Below are 24228 nucleotides of genomic sequence, written 5' to 3' on the forward strand. Positions count from 1 at the left end.
CACCAACTACCAAAGAGTAATAAATAATCTGAAGAATTCTCTATCAACTAAAGAAATTGAATATGTAGTTTAAAACCTTTTTTTTCTTTTTTGAATTTTATTTTATTTATTTTTTTATACAGCTGGTTCTTATTATCTATTTTATGCATATTAGTGTATATATGTCAATCCCAATCTCCCACTTCATCCCATCACCACCACCCCCTTGCCACTATCCCCCCTTAGTATCCATACATTTGTTCTCTACATCTGTGTCTCTATTTCTGCCTTGCAAACCAGTTCATCTGTACCATTTTTCTAGATTCCACATATATGCGTTAATATATGAATTTGTTTTTCTCTTTCTGGCTTACTTCACTCTGTATGACAGTCTACAGATCCATCCACGTCTCTACAAATGACCCAGTTTCGTTCCTTTTTATGGCTGAGTAATATTCCATTGTATATATGTACCACACCTTCTTTATCCATTCACCTGTCGATGGGCATTTAGGTTACTTCCATGAACTGGCTATTGTAAATAGTGCTGCAATGAACATTAGGGTGCATGTGTCTTTTTGAATTATGGTTTTCTCTGGGTATATGCCCCATAGGGGGATTTCTGGTTCATATGGTAGTTCCATTTTTAGTTTTTTAAGGAACCTCCATACTGTTCTCCATAGTGGCTATATCAATTGGCATTCCGACCAACAGTGCAAGAGGGTTCCCTTTTCTTCACACCCTCTCCAGCATTTGTTGTTTGTACATTTTCTGATGATGATGATGCCCATTCTAACCAGTGTGAGGTGATACCTTGTTCTAGTTTTGATTTGTATTTCTCTAATAATTAGGGATGTGGAGCAGCTTTTCATGTGCCTCTTAGCCATCTGTACGTCTTCTTTGGAGAAATGTCTATTTAGGTCTTCTGCCCATTTTTTGATTGGGTTGTTTGTTTTTTTAATACTGAGCTACATGAGCTGTTTATATATTTAGGAGATTAATCCTTTGTCCATTGATTTGTTTGCAAATATTTTCTCCCATTCTGAGGGTTGTCTTTTTGTCTTGTTTATAGTTTCCTTTGCTGTGCAAAAGCTTTTAAGTTTCATTAGATCCCATTTCTTTATTTTTGTTTTTATTTCCATTACTCTAGGAGGTGGATCAAAAAAGATCTTGCTGTGATTTATGTCAGAGTGTTCTTCCTATGTTTTCCTCTAAGAGTTTTATAGTGTCAAGTCTTACATTTAGGTCTTGAATCCATTTTGAGTTTATTTTTGTGTGTGGTGTTAGAGAGTGTTCTAACTTCACTCTTTTACATGTAGCTGTCCAGTTTTCCCAGTACCACTTATTGAAGAGACTGTCTTTTCTCCATTGTATATCCTTGCCTCCTTTGTCATAGATTAGTTGACTATAGGTGTGTGGGTTTATCTCTGGGCTTTCTATCTTGTTCCATTGATCTATGTTTCTGTTTTTGTGCCGTACCATATTGTCTTGATTACTGTAGCTTTGTAGTATAGTCTGAAGTCAGGGAGTCTGATTCCTCCAGCTCCGTTTTTTTCCCTCAAGACTGCTTTGGCTATTTGGGGTCTTTTGTGTCTCCATACAAATTTTAAGATTTTCTGTTCTAGTTCCGTAAAAAATGCCATTGATAATTTGATAGGGATTGCATTGAATCTGTAGATTGCTTTGGGTACTATAGTCATTTTCACAATATTGATTCTTCCAATCCATGAACATGGTATATCTCTCCATCTGTTGGTATCATTTTTAATTTCTTTCATCAGTGTCTTATAGTTTTCTGCATACAGGTCTTTAGTCTCCCTAGGTAGGTTTATTCCTAGCTATTTAGTATATAGGAATTGTATAGGAATGCAAGAGATTTCTGTGCATTAATTTTGTATCCTGCTCCCTTACCAGATTCATTCATTAGCTCTAGTAGTTTTCTGGTGGCATTTTTAGGATTCTCTATGTATAGTATCATGTCATCTGCAAACTGTGACCGTTTTACTTCTTCTTTTCCAATTTGTATTCCTTTTATTACTTTTTCTTCTCTGATTGCCGTGGTAAGACTTCCAAAATTATGTTGAATAATATTGGTCAGAGTGGACATCCTTGTCTTGTTCCTGATCTTAGAGGAAATGCTTTCAGTTTTTCACCATTGAGAATGATGTTTGCTGTGGGTTTGTCATATATGGACTTTATTATGTTGAGGTAGCTTCCCTCTATGCCCACTTTATGGAGAGTTTTTCTCATAAATGGGTGTTGAATTTTTTCAAAAGCTTTTTCTGCATCTATTGAGATGATCATATGGTTTTTATTCTTCAATTTGTTAATATGGTGTATCACATTGATTGATTTGCGCATATTGAAGATTCCTTGCATGCCTGGGATAAATCGCCCTTGATCATGGTGTATGATCCTTTTAATGTGTTGTTGGATTCTGTCTACTAGTATTTTGTTGAGGATTTTTGCATCTATATCCATCAGTGATATTTTTCTGTTGTTTTCTTTTTTTGTAGTATCTTTGTCAGGTTTTGGTATCAGAGTGATAGTAGCCTCGTAGAATGAGTTTGGGAGTGTTCCTTCCTCTGCAATTTTCTGGAGGAGTTTGAGCAACATGGGTGTTAGCTCTTCTCTAAATGTTTGATAGAATTCCCCTGTGAAGCCATCTGGTCCTGGACTTTTGTTTGCTGGACGATTTTTAATCACAGTTTCAATTTCATTACTTGTTATTTGTCTGTTCATATTTTCTATTTCTTCCTGGTTCAGTCTTGGAAGTTTATACCTTTCTAAGAATTTGTCCATTTCTTCCAGGGTGTCCATTTTATTGGCATAGAGTTGCTTGTAGTAGTCTCTTAGGATGCTCTGTATTTCTGTGGTGTCTGTTGTAACTTCTCCTTTTTTGTTTCTAATTTTATTGATTTGCGTCCTCTCCCTCTTTTTCTTCATGAGTCTGGCTAAAGGTTTATCAATTTTGTTTATCTTCTCAAAAGAACTAGCTTTTAGTAGTATTGATCTTTTTTATTGTTTTCTTTGTTTCTATTTCATTTATTTCTGCTCTGATCTTTATGATTTCTTTCCTTCTGCTAACTTTGGGTTTTGTTTGTTCTTCTTTCTCTAGTTCCTTTAGGTGTGAGGTTAAATTGTTCATTTGAGATTTTTCTTGTTTCTTGAGGTAGGATTGTATTGCTATAAACTTCCCTCTTAGAACTGCTTTTGCTGCCTCCCATAGGTTTTGGATCATCGTGTTTTCATTGTCATTTGTCTCTAGGTATTTTTTGATTTTCTCTTTGACTTCTTCGTGATCTCTTGGTTATTTAGTAATGTATTGCCTAGCCTCAATGTGTTGTGGGTTTTTTTTGTTTTTTTTCCTGTAATTGATTTCTAAACTCATAGTGTTGTGGTCGGAAAAGATGCTTGATATGATTTCAATTTTCTTAAATTTACTGAGGCTTGATTTGTGACCCAAGATATGATCTATCCTGGAGAATGTTCCATGAACAGGTGAGAAGAAAGTGTAATCTGCTGTTTTCAGATGGAATGTCCTATAACTATCAATTAAATCTATCTGGTCTATTGTGTCATTTAAAGCTTGTGTTTCCTTATTAATTTTCTGCCTGGATGATCTGTCCATTGGTGTAAGTGAGGTGCTAAAGTCCCCCACTATTATTGTGTTACTGTCGATTTCCTCTTTTATAGCTGTTAACATTTGCTTTATGTATTGAGGTGCTCCTATTTTGGGCGCATAGATATTCATAATTGTTATATCTTCTTCTTGGATTGATCCTTGATCATTATGTAGTGTCCTTCCTTGTCTCTTGTAACATTCTTTATTTTAAAGTGTATTTTATCTGATATGAGTACTGCTACTCCAGCTTTCTTTTTATTTCCATTTGCATGGAATATCATTTTCCATCCCTTCACTTTCAGTCTGTGTGTGTCCCTACGTCTGAAGTGGGTCTCTTGTAGACAGCTTATATATGGGTCTTGTTTTTGTATCCATTTAGCGAGCCTGTGTCTTTTGGTTGGAGCATTTAATCCATTCACATTTAAAGTAATTATTAATATGTATGTTCCTATGACCATCTTCTTAATTGTTCTGGGTTTGTTTTTGTAGGTCCTTTTCTTCTCTTGTGTTTCCCACTTAGAGAAGTTCCTTTAGCATTTGTTGTAGAGCTGGTTTGGTGGTGCTGAATTCTCTTAGCTTTTGCTTGTCTGTAAAGCTTTTGATTTCTCCATCGAATCTGAATGAGATCCTTGCTGGGTAGAGTAATCTTGGTTGTAGATTCTTCCCTTTAATCACTGTAAATATATCGTGCCACTCCCTTCTGGCTTGTAGAGTTTCTGCTGAGAAATCAGCTGTTAACCTTATGGGAGTTCCCTTATATGTTATTTGTTTTTTTTTCTCTTGTTGCTTTTAATAATTTTTCTTTGCCTTTAATTTTTGTCAATTTGATTACCATGTGTCTTGGCTTGTTTCTTCTTGGGTTTATCCTGCCTGAGACTCTCTACACTTCCTAGACTTGGGTGGCTATTTCCTTTCCCACGTTAGGGAAGTTTTTGACTATAATCTCTTCAAATATTTTCTTGGGTCCTTTCCCTCTCTCTTCTCCTTCTGGGACCCCTATAATGTGAATCTTGGTGCATTTAATGTTGTCTTAGAGTTCTCTTAGGCTGTCTTTATTTCTTTTCATTCTTTTCTCTTTATTCTTTTCCATGGCAGTGAATTCCACCATTCTGCCTTCCAGGTCACTTATCCGTTCTTCTGCCTCAGTTATTGTGCTATTGATTCCTTCTAGTGTAGTTTTCATTTCAGTTATTGTATTGTTCATCTCTGTTTGTTTGTTCTTTAATTCTTCTAGGTGTTTGTTAAACATTTCTTGCATCTTCTTGATCTTTGCCTCCTTTTCTTTTTCTAAGCTCCTGGATCATCTTCACTATCATTTGGAATTCTTTTTCTGGAATGTTGGCTATCTCCACTTCATTTAGTTGTTTTTCTGGGGTTTTATCTTGTTCTGTAGCTAGTACATAGTCCTCTGCCTTTTCATTTTGTCTATCTTTCTGTGGATGTGGTTTTCGTTCCACAGACTGCAGGATTATAGTTCTTCCTGCTTCTGCTGTGTGCCTTCTGCTGGATGAGGCTATCTAAGAGGCTTGTGCAAGCTTCCTGATGGGAGGGACTGGTGGTGGGTAGAATTGGGTGTTGCTCTTTTGAACAGAGCTCAGTAAAACTTTAATCCGCTTGTCTGCTAATGGGTGGGGTTGAGTTTCCTCCCTGTTTGGCCTGAGGCAACCCAGCATTGGAGTCTAGAGGCTCTTTGGTGGGGCTAATTGTGGACTCCAGGATGGCTCATGCCAAGGAGTACTTCCCAGAACTTCTGCTGCCAATATCATTGTCCCTGCAGTGAGCCCCAGGTGCCCCCCACCTCTGCAGGAGACCCTCCAACACTAGCAGGTAGATCTCGTTCATTCTTCTATAGGGTCACTGCTCCTTCCCCCTGGGTCCTGATGCACACACTACTTTGTGTGTGCCCTCCAAGAGTGGAGTCTCTGTTTCCCGCAGTCCTGTCGAAGTCCTGCAATCAAATCCTGCTACCCTTCGAAGTCTGATTCTCTTGGAATTCCTCCTCCCATTGCCAGGCCCCCAGGTTGGGAAGCCTGATGTGGGGCTCAGACCCTTCACTCCAGTGGGTGGAATCCTGTGGTATAATTTTTCTCCAGCTTGTAAGTCACCCACCCAGCAGTTATGGGATTTGATTTTATTGTGAATGCACCCCTCCTACCATCTCATTGCAGCTTCTCCTTTGTCTTTGGATGTGGGGTATCTTTTTTGTTGAGTTCCAGTGCCTTACTGTCGATGATTGTTCAGCAGTTAGTTGTGATTCCAGTGCTCTTGCAAGAGGGAGTGAGCGCACATTCTTCTACTCTGCCATCTTGAACCAATCTCTAAAATCTTAAAAGAGAACTCCAGATCCAGAAGGCTTGACTGATAAAGTCAATTAAGCATTTTTTTTAAAGCACCAATTCTACACAAACACGCAAAAAAAAGGAGGGGTTGTTTACCAACTCACTCTAAACTGATATCATTACCCTGAGGCCAAAACCAGACAAGAAGACACTATAAGATAAGAAGACTACAGACCAATATCTCTAATGAGCATAGATGCAAACATTCTATACAAAATTTTAGCAAATTGAATTCAACAATATATAAAAAAGATGACATATAATAAGTGAAATTTATCCCAGGAATGCAGGGCTCATTTAACATTCAAAAATCAATCTATGTATTTCAATATATTAATAAGCTAAAATACAAATACCATATGACCATCTCAATTGATGCAGAAAAAGCATTTGATAAAATCAGATACTTATTCATGATATAAAAACAAAATCTCCGCAAAGTTGGAATAGAAGAGAACTTTCTTAAGGTGTATTAGAGGACATCTACAAAACACACAGCAAACATCATAGTTAATAGTGAAAGACCAGATGTTTTTCCCTTAAAATCAGGAAAAAACAATGATGTCTGCCCTCACCACTTCTGTTCAACCCTCTACTGGTGATTCTAGCCCGTGCAATCAGGCAAGAACAGTAAATAAAAGGCATTCAGGTTTAAAGAAAAAAGTAAAACTATTTTTATTCACAGAGGACATGACAACCTACATAAAAAAAACAATGAATCTATTAAAAAAAACTACTAGAGCTAAAAAGTAAGTATAACAAGTAGCAGAATACAAGATCAATAAATAAAAACTCAATTGTATTTCTATATACTAATAATGAAAAATTGAAATTAAACATTAAAATGTATTAAATACTGTCCCATTTAACTAGCATTAAAAATATAAATACTTAGGGATAACTCTGACCAAAAATGTTAAAGTCCTAAACACTGAAAACTATAAAACACTGGTGAGAGATATTAAGGACTGTCTAAATAAATGAAGATGTATACCTTATTTATGGGACAGAAAACTCGTTATTATTAAGATGCCAATTCTCTCCAAATTGACCTGTAGATTTAATGTAATCCAGAATCCTAGAGTACTTATTCTAGAAATTGACAAGCTGCTTCTAAAATTCATACCAAAATGCAAAGAAACTAGAATAGCCAAAACAACTTTGAAAAAGTAGAAGAAAATCAGAAGGCTAACCCTACCTCAGTTCACGATTTATTATAAAGCTATAGTAATTCAAAAATTTTAAGTGTGCTATTATCATAGAGTTAGAAAAAAGATCGATAGGAAAAAAAAATAGAGTCCAGAAGTAGACTCACACACATAGAGACAATTGATTTTTGAGAAGCTGTAAAGGCAGTTCAGTGGAGAAAGTAGTCTTTTCAATAAATAATCCTGGAAAAATTGGATATACATATTTTTTCAAATCAAGATATATCATAGATCTAAATTTAAAGCCTCAAACTACGAAAGCTCTAGAAGAAAACATAGGAGAAAATCTTTGTAAGTCTAAATTAAGCAGAGATTTCTTGGATACAACACTGAAACCGCAATACAGTAAATAAATAAATAAATAAGACTTCACCAAAATTATAAGCTTCTGTTCTTCAAAAGAGGATGAAAGTTAAGCTTCACAAACTAGAAGGAAATTACAACAAATTCAAAATTCAATAATAAAAAGCAACACACTGAAAATGGACAAAATATTTGAACATACATTACATCAAATGAAAAATAAGCATATGATAAGATTAACATTATCATTAGACATTAGGATAATGCGAAGTAAATCACAGTGAGATACCACCACACATATCATTTAGAATGATTAAAATTAAAAAGACTGTTTATACCAAGTGTTGCAAGAATATGATTAAGGGACTTCCCTGGTGGCACAGTGGTTACGAATCAGCTTCCCAGGGACTTCCCTGGTGGCGCAGTGGTTAGCAATCCACCTGCCAACGCAGGGGACACAGGTTCAATCCCTGGTCCGGGAAGATCCCACATGCCACGGAGCAACTAAGCCCGTGCACCACAACTACTGAGCCTGCACCCTAGAGCTTGCAAGCCACAACTACCGAAGCCCGCATGCCACAACTACTGAAGCCCACACGCTCAGAACCCATGCTCCACAACAAGAGAAGCCACTGCAATGAGAAGCCATTGCAATGAGAAGCCACTGCAATGAGAAGACTGCGCACCGCAAGGAAGAGTAGCCCCTGATCACCACAACAAGAGAAAGCCCACACACAGCAACGAAGACCAACACAGCTAAAATTTTTTAAATTAATTAATTAATTCATTCATTTTAAGAATATGAATGAACTAGAAGTCTCATAAGCTGATGGGAAGATTAAATTATGTAACCTGTTTGGGAGAACAGATGGCAGTTTCTTAAAATGTTATACATATGCCAAACATAGGCTCCAGCCACTTCACTCCTGGTACTTACCCATGAGTAAAGAAAGTATATATCTGGGCTTCCCTGGTGGCGCAGTGGTTGAGAGTCCTCCTGCTGATGCAGGGGTCGCGGGTTCATGCCCCGGTTCGGGAAGATCCCACATGCCCGCGGAGCGGCTGGGCCCGTGGGCCATGGCCGCTGAGCCTGCGCGTCCGGAGCCTGTGCTCTGCAGCGGGAGAGGCCACGACAATGAGAGGCCCGCGTACCACAAAAAAAAAAAAAAAAAGTGGAAAAAGAAAGTATATATCTATACACACAGTTATACACAAATGTTTTAGCAACTTTATTTGTATAGCGCCAAACTGGAAACAACCCAAATGTCCATGAGCAGAGGAATGAATAAGTAAGTCATGGTATATCCATACAACAAAATCCTACTCAACTATAAAAAGAAATGAACTTTTGATACACACTACAACATGGACAAATCTCAAGAAAATCATGCTGAATGAAAGAAACCAGATTTTAAAATGTGTACATGCTGAATTATCCCATGTACATAAAACTCTAGGAAATGCAAACAAATCTATAGTGGTAGAAAGTAGTGATTGCTTAGAGATGGTGGGAGTTGGGAATGAAGGACTACAGAAGGTCATTGAAGAAACGTTTGGGAGTGATGCATACGGTCCCTATCTTGGTAGTGGTGATGACTGCATAGTGTATACATATGTCAAAATTTATCAAGTTGTATACTTTAAATATATGTGGTTTATCGTACGTCAATTATAAATCAATAAAGCTATTAAAAAAAAGAAATGTTTGTGTTACCCAATTCTGGCCAATGAAAATTAAAGAAAAAGTTGCTGAACGCTTCTGAGAAAATTCTTTGATCTTAAAGAGCCATAAGAAGATCTTTCTCTTTCTCTCTCCCCCTCCCCATCCCCACCTCAATGTCTCAATGTGAAGAAGAAAGTATGTTGTCCATGTTATAGGTGGAAGCCATCTTTCGACCAAGAAGAAAGACAGCATGAGGAAATTGCTAACACAGAGACAGAAAAGCGGAAACAAATGCCTCTGAGAGGAATAGAGCCAAAATCGTGATTGTGTTAAATCTGAAGTCCTCCTTATCTAAGGATTTTCAACTACATGACCTAATAATATTCCATAGTAGGTAAATCATTTTTCATTAGGATTATATAATTGCAGTGAAAAACATCCTAACTAAGACAAGCATATTCTTATTTGAGAACCATATTAACAATTTACAATATGTGACCAGATGGAATTCTATTCTTGGTATTTAATTAAATTACATATTTTTTAATAATCCTCAATCTATATATATCTACTGCGTGTAAGGCTTATAGGTCCTACAATATAGGAGATATCAGATGTTTATACCCTCCCATCATATGTGTTTCCTCCTTTTGATAACAGCACTCTAATTTTCCCTTAGCAAACCACCTCTCTGGCACTCTTAGTTCAAGTCTTTCGGATGAGACAGATCCTCCTTGTCACTAACAGTAGACATGTGATTCAAAAGGCATTGTGAGAAAGATGGGCAACTGAGCCCAAGTCCCCAAACTTCCCCTCTCAACCCCCTCTCTCAACTACTTCTCCAAACAAGAAAAAAGTTGGAGCAGGTAAGTGGAAGCACCTGCATAGGGTCCTTGAGGTTGCAGGCTCCAGGGTCTCTGACAGGAAAGGCACTCTCGTTCTCCTGTTTTGAGCATGCATAAAGCAAAGTTCCCAGTTTCAGGGTTCCCAGTGAAAGACTGTACTGGGAAACCTATGAATCCCTTTAGGAAACAGCTACATGTACTTGTTTATGTGTGTGTTTGTTTGCTTGCTTTTGCGAAGGTTGAATTAATCCAGCTAGTGACAAATAATGTGGAGGAGACTTTCACCCATGAGATGAGTTGCTCCTAGCCCCTGAGGCTAGGAAAGAGTCCTGGCTTTTACCCAGGGAGATCTGGGAGAAGAGAGGCTTACTTCCAAGCTTCAGCTAGATGTTGACAGATTGCCAGTTGGTTCAGCACCAGCCCACAAGAGTGGAAACTTTCCGCCTTGTAGATTTGCCACTGTACAAGAGACCCTAATCACTTGACCTGGAATTATAGGTTACTGCATGCAGAGCCTGAGGTCTGAGCAGGAAATGGAAAATAAGATCTTGCCTTAGTAATACCAGCAAGCCAGAGGAGAAAAACCAAGATAACACTTCAAACAGGTGTTTCATTGAAATAGAACTGTTGGAAGAGTCAGATGAAAAATTTTTTAAGTAATAAATTATTCAACAAGATATAATTGAAAGTTAAAAGATTAACAGTTAAATATATGATAGATGCCATAACAAGAGGGAAAAAAATCATTTAAAAATATGTAATAACTGCATGTGTTTCTCATATTGTTCTGTTCCAGACTGAAGTAACTAAAGTGAAATAAGTGATGGAAATAACATTGATATGCTGGCTAACATATTTTCAAAATTAACACATTGCTGATGTTGCATGAAAGTCAGGAATTCCCAAACCTGAAGGCAGGAGGGAACAGCCGAGGAACTGCCTGTCTAGTCCTTGTCACCGTGTAAAAAGAGACTAAATTGTCTCCTGAGAATTCATAACCACTCACACTGTATGTGGTGGGTGGTCAAGAACACTTGAGTAGGAAATTTAATTTAAAGTGTTACCAAGTTAATAATGCACCCAGAGTACAGGCAAAAAGAAACAAATATTCTTTGGAGTACTCAGCTTCAACTCAAACTTCAAAGAATTTCTAAAAATAAAGCTTCAAGAAATACAATTTATTATTGAAAACTCAGTTATGTATTTAACAGCATGTGAGATGTAATTGAACAGAGAATTTGTGAACTCAAAGAAAAAATTAAAGAAATTAACCAGAATTCAATCTGAAGAGATAAAAAGATATTAAGAGCTATAGAAGTTAGAGTAATAAGATCTTACACATGCCTAATTAAAATTCCAGAAGAAGAGACTAGAGAAAATGGGGGAGAGACAATGTTGCAAAAAATAATGGACTCAGAATTTTCCAGAATTACTGAAAGATATTAAATCCTGAGGTCCAGGAAGCCCTATTTAAAAAACAAAAAGAAACAACAAAATCCAAGTGGGGCATATAAAAGTAGACCACATCTACATTCACCACAAGGAAATTGGAAAAGAAAGAAAGAAAGAAATCAGAAAAGATCCAGCCTGACTTCTTAAAAAGCAACACTGAACATCAAAGACAGTGGAATAAAATCTTCAATGTGCAAAGAGAAAGTAACTCCTAATCTAAGTTACATATTCAATGAAACAGCATCTTAAGACACTGACAAAATACAGATACTTACAATCAAATGATACTAAAGGAAATTCTGAACTATAAGATTTGCTACTTGAATATAGCCAGATGGCACAATGAGAAAAAGAGTGACTCGAATTGACAGTGGTACTTAGATATAATTGTACCTCTATTCCAGAGATTGAAGGACTAGTGTTGCTATTTTATAAGGTGACATTTTAGCAGAGACTTGAAAGAAGTGAGGGAGTGAACCATGTGGATATTCCAAGTGTGTTCCAAGCATGGAAAACGGTATGTGCATAACCTCTGGGGCAGCTGGTGAGTCTGCTTGAGGTGTAAATTGAGCAGGAAGGCAACCTTTCCTGGAACAGCGAGAGTAACCATCAGAGTGGCAGAAGATGAAATCAGAGTCAGCAGACAGCCAAACTAGGAAGGGCCTTTTTTTTTTAATATCTTTATTGGAGTATAATTGATTTACAATGGTGTGTTTGTTTCTGCTTTATAACAACGTGAATCAGTTATACATATACATATGTTCCCATATTTCTTCCCTCTTGCGTCTCCCTCCCTCCCACCCTCCCTATCCCACCCCTCTAGGTGGTCACAAAGCACTGAGCTGATCTCCCTGTGCTATGCGGCTGCTTCCCACTAGCTATCTACCATACGTTTGGTAGTGTATATATGCCCATGCCACTCTCTCACTTTGTCACAGCTTATGCTTCCCCCTCCCCATATCCTCAAGTCCATGCTCTAGTAGGTCTGTGTCTTTATTCCCGTCTTACCCCTAGGTTCTTTTTTCTTTCTTTCTTTCTTTTTTTTTTTTCTTTGTGGTACGCCAGCCTCTTACTGTTGTGGCCTCTCCCGTTGCGGAGCACAGGCTCCGGACGCGCAGGCTCAGCGGCCATGGCTCACGGGCCCAGCCACTCTGGGGCATGTGGGATCTTCCCAGACTGGGGCATGAACCCGTGTCCCCTGCATCGGCAGGCAGACTCTCAACCACTGTGCCACCGGGGAAGCCTACCCCTAGGTTCTTCATGACCTTTTTTTTTTCTTTCTTAGATTCCATGTATATGTGTTAGTATACGGTATTTGTTTTTCTCTTTCTGACTTACTTCACTCTGTATGACAGACTCTAGGTCCAACCACCTCACTACAAATAACTCAATTTTGTTTCTTTTTATGGCTGAGTAATATTCCATTGTATATATGTGCCACATCTTCTTTATCCATTCATCTGTTGATGGACACTTAGGTTGCTTCCATGTCCTGGCTATTGTAAATAGAGCTGCAATGAACATTTTGGTACGTGACTCTTTTTGAATTATGGTTTTCTCAGGGTATATGCCCAGTAGTGGGATTGCTGGGTCGTATGGTAGTTCTATTTGTAGTTTTTTAAGGAACCGCCATACTGTTCTCCATAGTGGCTGTATCAATTTACATTCCCACCAACAGTGCAAGAGTGTTCCCTCTTCTCCACACCCTCTCCAGCATTTATCATTTCTAGATTTTTTGATGATGGCCATTTTGACCAGTGTGAGATGATATCTCATTGTAGTTTTGATTTGCATTTCTCTAATGATTAATGATGTTGAGCATTCTTTCATGTGTTTGTTGGCAATCTGTATATCTTCTTTGGAAAAATGTCTATTTAGATCTTCTGCCCATTTTTGGATTGGGTTGTTTTTTTGTTATTGAGCTGCATGAGCTGCTTGTAAATTTTGGAGATTAATTCTTTGTCAGTTGCTTCATTTGCAAATATTTTCTCCCATTCTGAGGGTTGTCTTTTGGTCTTGTTTATGGTTTCCTTTGCTGTGCAAAAGCTTTTAAGTTTCATTAGGTCCCATTTGTTTATTTTTGTTTTTATTTCCATTGTTCTAGAAGGTGGGTCAAAAAGGATCTTGCTGTGATTTATGTCATAGAGTGTTCTGCCTATGTTTTCCTCTAAGAGTTTGATAGTGGAAGGGCCTTTTTTGATCACTGTAAGGACTTTGGTATTTGTGCTGAGTGATCAGAAAGACACTGGAAGATTTTCAACTGAGTTGTGACTTGATCTAAGCAGGTAAATAAAATGCTTTAGAAATAATTTAGGTTCAAATTAACAAAAATTGTTCTTCCATGGACAAATGTAATCTGGTACTTAGAAGGCTTTCTGCTGATCCAGTTTGATATAAGAATAGAATTTATATATTTATTTTTGAAGTCTGAATAATTTATTTGATTCCTTCTCAAGACCCTGACAGCACCTGGGTCCTGGGTTCTGAGGGATCACAAAGGGGCCCTTGAGAAGGGCAGGAAAATGGCAAAGGCATGAAGAAGGCATATTTCAACAACTTAAACAAATTTTTTTATAAGTTTGTTTTCTATGTCTGTGAGTCTTTCTGATAGGATGAGCATTTTTTAATTTTTATTTTATTTATTTTTGGCTGTGTTGGGTCTTCGTTGCTGTGCACAAGCTTTCTCTAGTTGCAGCGGGTGGGGGCTACTCTTCCTGGTGGTGTGACAACTTCTCATTTCGGTGTCCACATTGCAGTGTCTTCTCTTGTTGCCTAGCACCGGCTCTAGGCCCGTGGGCTCCAGTAGTTGCAGCACCTGGGCTCAGTATTTGTGGCCCACGGGCTTAGTTGCTAAGCCACATGTGGGATCTTCCCAGACCAGGGATCCAACCCGTGTCCCCTGCACTGGCAGGCATTTTCTTAACCACTGTGTCACCAGGGAAGTCCGAACTTTAAACTTTTGCCAAACCTCCAGAACTTGATTCAAAAATATATTCTCTTTCCCAGGGACAGGAGGCATTTAAAGGCTACTTGTGTAATGCTCAGTATGTAACCTAATTAAGAACACTAGAGAGTACCTCCAAACTGGAGGGCAATGTCTACAGAGCAGACGCCCACATCACTTTGAACATCGACGGCCCTGGCTTACTCAGGCTCGTCTTGTTGCCAGCCTTTGAAATCAGAGGCCTGTGACAGGAGGCAAGTAAAGAAGAGAAGAAAACACACTGGATGGTCCTGGTGCCGATTCTCCATTATGACCCTCACCAGGATGTAGCACCTGGACTTAATGCCGGCTTCTAACACTTCCAGGGGTAGATGTTCTGGGTACTCTCTCCCGTGGCTCTACTGACTCTCATTCTCTTTGTCGTCGAGACTGAAGGGTAGACTCACACAGTTCGTGCGCAGCCTTTAAATCAGGCCAAAAATTGTCCAGGTAATTGAGCTGGAAATACCTTGAAGGAAATCACAAACACTCCTCCTGTTTCACTTCCATACTGCAGAATCGCCTCTTCATCTTCTGTCACCATAACGACTGGCATCCTGTCCTGGCAGTGGTGACAGTACCAAGCGGCTGCACTGTAGATGCTCCTGTTCTGCCGCTTCTCCATGGACTCCCCGCTTTCCTGAGGGAGAGAGCAGGACTGCTGGAATTCATTAGCGAAGAGAGCGCAATCATGACGCGCATCCTTCAGGAGATTTCGCAATTTGTTACACTGTCTCCGGCCTCTTTGATGCTGCACAGCTTGACAAGCCGTTTGCATGACAATAATTCCCTTCAATTCAGGAAACTCAAGGATCTCGAGGTAATCTTGAACGACTTTCCAATCTGGAATCATGTAATGAGTCACGTCGCGAGACAAGAGTTTCCCATCGTTGAGGCAGACGGCGGGCTGCGGGCGGAGCGGGCCGCTGCAGGGCACGCGGGGCCGCAGGTAATGCTCCCGCACGGTCCGCAGAGTCCGGCCCTGGAAGGGTCTCAGGAGCAGCACCATCTCCCGCTTCTGCAGCATGCTGGCGACGCTCCCCGGGCAGAGCTCCGGGCCCCGCGAGGCCGCCGGGAGCGGACGGCCGGGAAGCTGCGGGCGCGGCGCGGCGCGGCGCAGCGCGGGCGGAGGCGAGGCCGAGGCCGAGGCTTCGGGCCCGCCCCCTCGGCCTGGTCTGCGCGGTGCTCGCGGCCGGCCGGCCCTCCTGGCTGCGGCCTGAGCGATCCCCGCTCCACCAAGAATAGAATTTGAAATGGAGTAAATAGCACCCACGTCCTATTCGGTAGACTCTCTTCCCCGTTTACGACTTGCTTCTAACAGGCTTTTCAAAGGACCTGGATGGCTGAGTGTTTAAGGCCACACTCTGTGGCAAGGATAGCCGTGTGTTCTCTGTAGCACTTCCATCCTATGAAGATGTTTCCAGGCATTATACCATGCTTAGGCCCTACAGCCTCTGTCCCTGTCAGGGTGGATTAGCTACGCAATGAGCCTGCATGTACCACTAGAAACTGACCAGTTAAGTTCTTTTAAAATAGTGGTTATTTCGTATTTGCATTTTGTTCTGGATACTCTGTACTTGCTCCTGCAGATCCACTCTCCATCTCTCTCCATCCTGCTTTGTGCCTCTGGCTTCCAATGGGGTCCTCTTAATGGGGAACACTGCAGACGTGCATGGTGGAGGGAGAGATTAGGTAATGTATTCTACTGGCTCCCTGCTTGCCATGTGGTGACTTGTCCATGGCTCGTTTCTCTAGTGAAGTACCCCGCCCTTTTCTAAAACTTCACCTATAGCTACAAGCTCTTCCTTGGTTCCAGGCACCACTCCCCTTCCTTGCCCTTTCAGGCCTAGGAGTGGTAAAGCTTCCCTGTTCTTGTTATCTCTAGGATGCTTTGCCATCCCTCATTGGTTTCCCTTAACTCTGCTCCCAGCCCTGAAAATAATTCCTTCATCAAAGTCGTGTTAATGACTTGTTGATGGTGCCATCTGTTTTCTGTCCACACAGATCGCTCTACAGAGTAAGTTCAACTAGTTATATTTATCAACTTTGCTTTTCTTTTTATGTACTTTACTTTTTTATTTATTTTAAAATTTTCACATATTTTTTAATTTAAAATTAATCAAACACTGACTCAACAACCATTTACTCGTATCATACAATTCAATACAATAAGCTAAATCAATTGCAATGGCCCAGGAACTAGAGAAGCAAATAAGAGGAGGATCTTAGGCAACTTTGGCGTTCAGAAAAGACTCCACTGAGAAGGTGAATAGGGCTTGGCGCCTCACTGTAGGGCAGCCCCTTTCTCTTCAAGAACTGTGGGTCTCACTGCACTACAGCCTCAGGATCACCAGGGTTAGTTGCTCACACAGTCTCACTGCAAACTCTCTTCAGGGCTCCCCTACTTCAGCAGATCTAATGACATCTGCCTGCAGCCATGTGGGGTGTGGGCACGTACACACGCACACTCAGAAAAGGTTATCTGTTAAAACTATGTAAGTGCTGTTGAAACAATTTCTTTACATGAAATGAGTGTAATTCTAAAGCATCCTGAATCTGAAGTTTTTAAAAAATTGTTGAAACAGTGAAATCGTCAACAGAGAAGTAGCATTGTTTGAATTTGCAATTCAGTAAGTCCTGACACTTTATTTTTTAGTCTTGCTACCAATATGATGAATGGAGATCTATTATAATGGGTATTATTATGATGATGTCTTTCAGGTTTCTGTAAAAGCTTGTCAGGATATATGTATGCAAAGGCACACTTATCCTATTAAAGATATATATATATATCTTTATATATATAAAGATATATATGTATATATCAATATATAAGTATCAGACCATCACTTATGAATAGCTTTGACAGCCAGATATAGAACCTTTCAGAAGACAGAAACCCCCCCCATAAAAACAAGTAATTGGCAGCTGTCTCAAATCAACCAGTCTGATTTCACTCAAACCAATTTTGTTGGCTTCAAGTAGCCTGACCAATCATCCTGGTTAATTGGGGACTGAGGGTTTCCTGGACGAAGAGCTTTCTGTGCTAAAACCAAGACGGTACTGGGAAAACTGGGGTGAGTTGTTCCTCTAGCTCCATGTCTCGTGCAGATCAGTAGAAGATATTTCTGTTGTGGCCTGAATTGTGTCCCCTGACCCGCCCCACCCACAATTTATATGTTTAAATCTTAACCTCCAGTTGCTCAGAATGTGACTGTGTTTGGAGATAGTCTTTCAAGAGCTAAGTTAAAATGAGGTCGTTGGAGTGGACCCTGATCCAATGTGACTGGTGTCCTTACAAAAAGGAGAGATTAGAACACAGACATTCTGAGGGACCCATGTGAAGACACAGGGAAAAGACAGTTACCTATAAAACAAGGAGGGAGGACTCAGACAGAAACAGTGCAGCTGACACCTTATTCTTGGATTTGTAGCCTCCAGAATCATGAGAAGAATTCATTTCTATTGTTTAAGGAACCCAGCCTGTGGTATTTTTGGTATGGCAGTGCTAACAACAACAACAACAAAATACATTCTCTTTTTTTTTTTTTTTTTTCAGCCCCCAGTACGCGGGCCTCTCACTGTTGTGGCCTCTCCCGTTGCGGAGCACAGGCTCCGGACGCACAGGCTCAGCGGCCATGGCTCACGGGCCCAGCCGCTCCGCGGCATGTGGGATCCTCCCAGACCAGGGCACGAACCCGTGTCCCCTGCATCGGCAGGCAGACTCTCAACCACTGCGCCACCAGGGAAGCCCTCTAATAGTTATTTTTGATTGTGTGCATTTCAGCTGATGAGCCTAATCTCTTTCTGCGAGCTTCTCTTTCCGCGTCCTCCTCGCTGCTCACACAGAAAGACCTGTCCCCTGCAATTCCTTCACCTAGACTGTGACCTCCACACATCCCACTTCCCTTCTGGCACCTTGCTCCTTCATGAATTTTCTTTCTTTTAGTAAGTCTATAACTCATTAAACTATTTCCCAACCCTTCCAAACTTCCTTTAAGCCTGGAACTCCATAAATGTTAGATAAATGAAGAATGACACTAATTTCTCTCTCCTTCCTGCTTCTCACTCCAAACTCTTTTACATTTATTGCCTTCCTGTCTCCATTTCCCACTCACTTGCCAGCCCCTTGTCATGTGGTTCCTGGCTCCCATCATTATATTGAAACTGCTCTATGAAGTAACCTAGGACTGGAGCTACTGGTATCAGTGGCATTTTGAGAATTTATAGTAAAGTCGCCTTTTCTTCTGAACAGAGTGAGCAGGGTGAACAGAGTGCAAAGTGGTTTCTTTCCTTAGCTGCACACCCATCCCCTGAAGCCATGCTTGGGCTTTCATAATTCCCCAATTCAACTGTTTCTTCTCTTTCTGACCTTTTAGGAACTGTCTGCAGTATTTGACACTGTTGAGCACTCTCTGACCCTTGAAACTTTCTCTTCTCTGGTTTTCCAACGTTTCTTCCTACCTTTCAATCGCACCTGAGCAGTCTTTAAGCATCTCTCTCTTTCTCTCCCCTCCCCTGCTACACACACACACACACACCAATTCCAGAAATAGTTACTCATCAAATTTCTGTTCTTGGTTCTCTTCTCTTCCAACTCTTTGGTCACTAATGTTTTAGAAACACTCTCATGACAACCACCGCATCTTTGCAGTTACCTCTTGATTTAGATCACCAATCCTATGTCTCTCAGAGCATCAGGCTTGAATTTCCAACTGAACATTAGTCACTTCCACGTGATCTCCTTGAGCCTATCATGATTAACATGATGAAAACTGAATTCATCATATTTCCACAGATTCTTTCTCAGTTATGATGTTACCATTCTAAGTACCCAGACTAGAAAACTCAGAGCCCTCTCTCACTCTTCCTCTCTCTCGAACTGCATGTATTATCGGTAAGCAGGTCCTATTGACCCTATCTTCTAAAATCTCTTACATCCTTCTCCTTTTCATTACACTGGATAAATAGTTTAGTGTAGTGATTAAGAGCATGGACAGCGGAGGCAAATCAAGTGGGTTCAGATCCTGATTCCCCTGCTACTTGCTAGTTATGAAATCTTAGGAAAATTATTTGACTTTTCATCTATAAAAATGGAGATAATGACAACCTATTTGATATGATTGTCTGAGAGTTGAATAAGTTAATACATGTGTAACAGTTATTAATTTTGTGCTCACCCAACCTATTTCTTCTTCCGACACACCCAGCAAAGCTGTATTTCCTGGGTCCCTTGCATCTGAGCGGGACCATGGAATGTGAGCAGAAGTGTTGTGTCACTTTCAGTCAAAGGGAGTTGAAGGAAGACATACATCTCCTATGCTCTCTCTCTTCCTTTACTGAGGCAACACTGGAAGCAACACATAATGATGGTGAAGTTGTATTCTGGAGGGATTCTGAATGGCTGAGTTACTACCTGGAGGAGAGCTGCCCCTGTGTGCCACCACCCAGGAGCTTCTGCAGTGAATTTTGGGTGAGAGAGAAGGAAACTTTTAAACTTTTATTGTGTTGAATCACTGAGATTTAAGTTTTTAGAAAATAGCAGCTAGTCTTATTTATCCCAAACATCATGTAAATACACTGGAAACTGCCACAAGTAATAAGTATTTGATAAATGACAGAGATTAGTATTCTACTGCTACTATATTGAGTCCAAATCATCCTTCACTTAGATTATGAGAAGATAACATAAAATGTCAACTCTTTCTAGCCTGAGTAGTTCATTTATTTAAGATACATTGTGCCATAAAAGTTTTGTTTTGCCCAGTTATATTGTTGGTAAATATCAAATGATTATTGTATAGAAGCAGCAAAAGACTACTACTTTGTGATTCCCATAAAGAGGAAAACAGATACTCTATTCCTTTCTTTCCTGCCTCAAAAAAAGGATAAATGATGCCAGGACTTCTACACCCTCACCTAACACAAACTTTAACTTTCCTTCCACCACCTGCATCTTATCCTCCTGAAAGTTGACTTGGGTCCAAATCCTGGCTCTCCCACACCTTCTTCTTCCTGAGTCTCTTCGTGTATGGGATATATTTTTATGGCCCATTCTTTGGTGAAACAATGTGTATAACATTTTAAGTGAAAGAATAATCTTTTAAAACATTTCTTTATTATGTATTGAACATATTTTAAGTGCAGTGAATGTGCTTTAGAGAGGTGATATTAGACCCAAAAAATGTTGACAAGTGGGTGTCTGGGAAAAACTCTAATTTTTTTAACGTTAATTATTACAACATACAATTCCACTTCCGAAGTCTTTTTGTTACAAACTGTGTTTTAAACCCAGACCTCATGTCTTTAAGTCTCACTTTCCCTCATTCGTTTTCTTTCTCCTGGTCAATTCACCATCATATCTTATCCACCATGCGTGGCATCCATTAAGGGCCATCTTCATCAAGTTGTTCCTCTGAGAAACAGCAGTACTACTAATAATAACCGACATAAATATGAGTTTTCTGAACATCTGGCAACTTGGTCAGTGCTTCACACACCTTATCTCATTTGGCCCTTACAATACCACTATGAGGTGGGGCGTAATTATCATCCTATCTTACAGGTGAGAAAAAGGAGGCTTGAAACAATTATATCTAGGGTCACACAGCTACTCAGGGAAGAACAAGAGTGAATTATTTTCTGCAAAGGGCACAATCGGATACTGGCTTCAAATTTGAAGGTAGCACCTGATTCCATAGCTCGAGAGCTTAACCACCAGGCAATACTGCAAGCACCATTATATCTCTCCCTACCTATGCCTAAGTATTTGACTATACCTCCATGAAAGCATTTACTGTACTCTGCCTAGCACTATAATTACAAGCACTTCTTTGAGTTTTGCGAACTCTTTGATGGCAGTGATGGTAGTGCATAAATATCATTTGAGCTGATAGAAAAGATGCTAGTATCTCTAAGACCAGTGACATTCTTCTTTGAAATTTCTTGTCTCCATTTCAGTGTGTCTCCATTGTCAAGGGAATACAATTCTGGATTCTCTATACAGTCTTAAGAGGAAGATGATTTCTTTGCACTCTCCTGTTGGTTTTACTCTTGGTGATATAATCCACTATACAAATCACTTTTGTCCTGGCTATTACATAAGAGGTAATTCTTCCCAGCTTTATCTCCTTTTTCTTTTGTACCCACTTTTATAGGCTAATGGAGTGCTTTTCCAATAAGACCTGCTAACTGCGCAAGCACAAGATAGAACATGACAAGTACTTTAATAGAGGTGTAATGCAACACTTTGCTATCAGTAGGGAGAGATGCCACAAGGATGAGTGTCTGCCCCAGTGGTCAACAGTGTGAGCATTTTATGTCACTTAAGCCTATGAGGAAATTAATTTCAAGTCCTTTTTCTTAGAATAACTATTTACATTTGCATAGGCCTTTTACATTCTTTATCTCCCCTTTGTCTCTAGAGCTTCGTGAGGTAGAGTTGTCATAATGTGAAATACATGTTATTATTGTATATATACATGTAACAACACATATGTTGTTACATGTATATTATATAGCCATGTCTTAGTTTGTTAATTTGGGCTGCTATAACAAAATACCACAGACTGGGTGGCTGATAAACAACAGAAATTTATTTCTCACAGTTCTGGAGGTTGAAAGTCTGAGATCAGAGTGCCAGCAGGGTCTGGTGAGGGCCCTCTTCCCAGCTGCAGACTTTTTGCTGTGTCCTCACGTGGCAGAAGGGAGGAGCTAGCTCTCTGGAGTCTCTTTTATAAAGACACTTACCCAAATTATGAGGGCTCTGCCCTCATGACCTATTCAGCTCCTAAAGGACCACCCTCGTAACACCATCACTTCAGGGATTAGGATTTAAAAATGAGACTTTGAGGGGGACGCAAACATTCAGACCGTAGCAACACAACATATATAATGTAAAGCATTATATAAAGCTAGTATACAGCTTATTATATAATATACACTATAATGTTATGCTTATTGTGTAGGTGACAAAACTGAAGTTCATATAAACTTGGCAAAAGTTACACAGATAATTCAAGGCAAAGCCAGGACTCTAAGTCAAGTATGATTTCAAGTCTAGTGAAGTCTTTCCATTTCATCTTGGCTCCCACAGCCAAGAGCTGTGACCTGGGTGTTTCTAAGCATGTTGAGCAAGTTGTGCCCTTTACAGAAATACAGTTCACTCCTGTTCTATCCCCAAGATAGGTCTTAGAGTTTGTAAGCCTCAGATATATGAGTCTGTATTTTTGAATACTCTTTACACACTATATAACTTCTCATTGTTGACGTGTACACTGTATAGATCTCAACCTCAGAATTCTCTTGACGCCAACATTTCCAATACGCAGCTTTATGAGAAGAGAAATTCATGTGATTTCAAAGATTTAGTGACAAATACAACACATCTTGCCCTTTCCACAATCTTGATGACTGAAATTCCACAGGCATTTTTTCTGTTGTGTTCTGATAGTGGCAAATGCCCTCTGACACCTGAGGGTAGGTGAATTTGTAAGAAACATTCCTGAAAGCAGGTATGTATATGTATAGGGTGTAGAAAAAGTATTGGGAAACAAAGCGGGAGTACAGGAAGGATAACTGGTGAGCCAAAAAGCGTAGATGGAGGGCTTTTATAGTTTTGTCTACTGTAGTGCATTGAATTGTGTCCCCCAAAATGATATGTTCAAGTCCTTACCCCAGATACCTATGAACATGACCTTATTTGGAAATAGGTTCTTTACAGATGTAGTCAAGCTAAGATGAGATCATACTGGATTATGGTGGGCTCTAAATCCAAAGACTCCTGTCCTTAAAATGGAGAAAGGAGAGGGGGATTTGGATACAGAGACACAGAGGAGACACAGGAAGGAAGGCCGCGTGAAGACACAGGCAGAAATTGGAGCGATGCAGCTAAAGCCAAGGAACATCAAGGATTGCCAGGAGTCACCAGAAGCTAGGAGGAGGCAAGGAAGGAGTCTTCCCTAGAACCCTCAGAGGGAGCCTGGCCCTGCCAACAACTTGATCTCTGACTTCTGGCCTCCAGAACTGTTAAGAGAATAAATTCCGGTTGTTTTAAGCCACCCAGTTTGTGGTAATTTCTAGCAGCAGCCCTAGAAAACTAAAACAGCTGCGTAATAGACCACCCCCTCTGCCCACCTCAATTTTAAGTTCAATGTACGGGATAATTTTGAATTTGAAATTTAATCCTTTTAAGTAATTAACTCTCTTCAATTTTTGTTCCCATAATATGTCACACTGACTCTTCTCTTCTAACAATACTGTCTATTGATTCTTTCAGCGATGGGCTACCAGCCCATGCAGAATGAACTGTGTGAATGTTCACACTTACCCCATAAGGAAAAAGAAGACTATTCCCCTAACACTTTGTTATTTCATGACAGAGGCAGAAATCACTTCTTATAAACTATATATTAATCTACTAAAAACACAATATTGGCACAATTTCTAATAATGTCCCATAAATAATAACACAGGGTTTCTAAAAAGTCATTGTCTTCAGTCTTTGTAAATCCCCTGAATTCCAGCTGTTTAACCAGCCCCTGGGAGCTAAATGAAATGGCTTGAAGGAAGATTGTTGGTTGCTCCCAAGGTCACTGCAGAGATTCACCCCAGACCGAAACAAATGGATCTCGACTCCTCTGCTGAAAACTCCACCAAGAGGATTCTTATAACCCGAGGAGGGAGGGGGCATGGCAAGGAGTGGGCACGAAGGGAATATTGCTATGGGCAATCTAATGCCATAGCAACCCTGCCTGGTGAATCGGTGATTCCTGATGTTTTAAAGTTCAATTTAAACAGTTATCACTGAATTCAGTACTGAGATAATTAGCA

Source organism: Lagenorhynchus albirostris, chromosome 4 (assembly GCF_949774975.1).
Source record: "Lagenorhynchus albirostris chromosome 4, mLagAlb1.1, whole genome shotgun sequence".
NCBI lineage: Eukaryota > Metazoa > Chordata > Mammalia > Artiodactyla > Delphinidae > Lagenorhynchus > Lagenorhynchus albirostris.